Genomic DNA, 2,703 nt, shown 5'->3' with positions numbered 1-2,703 from the left:
ATGCAGAATGAAAGCATTGTTGTTTTATGTTTATTGTCGTATTTTCAGACTAACCAAACGACACCATGTGGAAGGCGTCTTGAGGCGCAAAAACCGGAATTAGGAGCACCGTTCCGATCGGCACTGGAAGAGGAACAGCGGAGATCATAAAATAGCAAATTGCATTGGCAGAATCTGTCAGGTAAGACAGGCCAAACAATAGTTCATGTAAAGTAACATTGCTTATGCTTATGTTGAAATTTTAGAACTGGTTGGAAAACTGCCAAAAAAGGATTACCAAGCAAATCGGAAGAGCCCTCAGATGAGTACTGCAGGATTCGACAATGATTTTTCATAATTGTCTAACTGACTTGATCGATTTGGGAACGTTCAAAAATTACGTCCAACATTTGGGAGAGGGGGGGGGGTCTTGAAAAGTGTGACAGTACGTGTTTTGGGTATAGGGAAATTGCGTGACAGAGGGGGAGGGGGTCTAGATATCCCGAAAACGGTGGACGTAATTTTTGAATCTTCCCTTTCTCTTCGTTGACTCTCTCTTTCGCAAATAACTTGATCAAAACAAACAAAATTATTATTCTTTTTGTTTCTATAGCAACATGTAGTCGTCTTCTTCGCATATCAACCAAAAAATATTTGGAAAACTCAATACACATTCTGTGATAACACAAAGAGAGGATAGATGAACCCGCATAGAAATATACAGTTTGGCATAAAGTTCAAACAGCAAACTTCCTCCAACTGAAAAGGTTACATTTTCTCGAGGAGTTAAGTTTCAGTGGAACAATATGAACCCCGATAACGAAAACCATCAACAACAGCTTGTGAACATCTTGTTAAGAAGTGACAGTATATTTTAGAGTCCAGACATTGTTGAATAATATGCGAATGCAAACTGGTACGGAATGGTTGTAATATGATGTCACATTATGACAAACTGTTAGTTTTTGAATCGGCACAACACACGCACACATAGACATTTTACTATACAAAACATTGGTTTAACAGATTGGCAAATGGTTGCCCGTATTTGTATTGATGAGGTTTGGAAAAATGGATTGTTTTGCTTGCGTATCTTCATTTCTCGCTTAATAATCAATAAAGGTTTATCTGAAAAAAAATCTCTCCATGACAATCAACTATGAAATTTATTTGAATATGCCTGGGGTCGACACTAATTAATAGGGCACTATAGTTTATCGGAGTGCCCTAATAGAATTTATTAAATTCGCATTTGCTTGCTTTTTATAAGAAAATCGTTCTTTATTCGAGTTTATTTTATTTTCGGGAAAGGTCCTTTTCAAAAGTTACGGCAGTTTTTCTCCTATGCCGTGGCTGGACGAGTTGGTCCAAACATGATGGAAACAAATTCCAAATTCCGCCTCGCTAGTTGGCCAAAGCAAACCCGAGGACTCTTCCCTGGAGGATTGGAATACGAACAACTCAATGTCAATCCGGGCAAATAGGAATCTGTAAGGTGAGTAGGGTTTCAAGCTTTCATTTTGTTGGTTGATTTTGTAGGTTGGTTTTAGCTCTGTCCATTATCTTTCGATTGCAGGTGCAAAAATACATCGGAATTTTCCGCACTGTTGCTGAAGCAAGTGATCCGCTCAAGTCTCTCTAGCGCACCTGGATGATTACAACCTCGGTTACAACCAACAACAGAGTGGAAACAACCGAAGGAAGATGAAAGCTAAGCAACTCCCTACAATCTTTCGGACCGCTTCCGACGGAGACCTCGATGGAGACAACATCTAGATCAGCTTCTGGGACTTGTTTAGCTAATCGTCCATATCGGCACATCCGAGGTGCAGCAAATGTCGACCAGGAGCAAGAAACCATCCAGAAGTTTATCATTCTTTTTCGTGTTCATTCATTAATGTTCCGTTGTTCGAGTTCGGAAAAATATGTCGTGCGTGATGATATATGATGTCTTGATTGTTCTATGTACATAATGCAATAAACAGTTTTTTTTTTATTTATTATTTTTACATTACAGGCTGGACCTCATTATCCGGAGCCGTGTTCTAAAACTTCTCAAACATTCATAGCAAACGGAATGCTGTACAAAGATGAAATTGTGATTGAATACTTATAAAACTTTTTAACTACATGCCAAAGTTTCAGCTTCATGCATCATTCCGTTCGTAAGATATATGCTTGGGCAGTTTCAGAATGCGACTTCGGATAACCAGAGTCCAGCTTGTTTTTATTATTATGGTTTATGGTCTTAATGCGAGGGAACAGTATATTATAGGATTTAAATACAATAAAGAACAATAAGCTTCCAGTTACACATACACTACTCGTTTTCATTTTGAGTTTACTGTCAGACTGTTTTTGAACCGTTTGTCTTACAATGGATTGGATAGAAAAATGGATAGTATGTCCACCTTTTGACAAACTGTGGGCATGAAATTTTGTTCGAGAAAATCGACGATTTTTTATGGTAACTGAACTTAACCGCCTATTCCACATACTGTAATTTTCCCAATTACCATTCACCACACTGTCGAAACAGTTTGTGGTAGTGTTGGTTTATTGTTGCTCTGGATGTTATATGAAATGTTTCAGCTATTGTCGCAAGCTGTTGCGGATACTATGGGATACAGTACTTATATTGTTCATAGTTATGCGGGAAGAGAACTCGAAAATGTCAGTTAGGCTCAAAAATGAAAAATCAGTGTACGAAATATTTTGAATGGA

At 38.1% G+C, this 2,703-nt stretch overlaps 1 long non-coding RNA gene across 1 annotated transcript; it reads left to right on the top strand.

The window, feature by feature from the left end:
• The first annotated feature begins 690 nt into the window (after positions 1-690).
• LOC115258649 (uncharacterized) lies at positions 691-2,297 on the top strand. The gene is made up of 2 exons (XR_003893736.2): positions 691-1,474; positions 1,556-2,297. It is a non-coding gene; the product is annotated as an uncharacterized LOC115258649 (long non-coding RNA).
• The last annotated feature ends 406 nt before the right edge of the window (positions 2,298-2,703 follow it).

This window comes from Aedes albopictus, unplaced genomic scaffold (genome assembly GCF_035046485.1).
Source record: "Aedes albopictus strain Foshan unplaced genomic scaffold, AalbF5 HiC_scaffold_352, whole genome shotgun sequence".
Taxonomy (NCBI): domain Eukaryota; kingdom Metazoa; phylum Arthropoda; class Insecta; order Diptera; family Culicidae; genus Aedes; species Aedes albopictus.
This window is presented reverse-complemented; position numbering and strand designations above follow the sequence as displayed.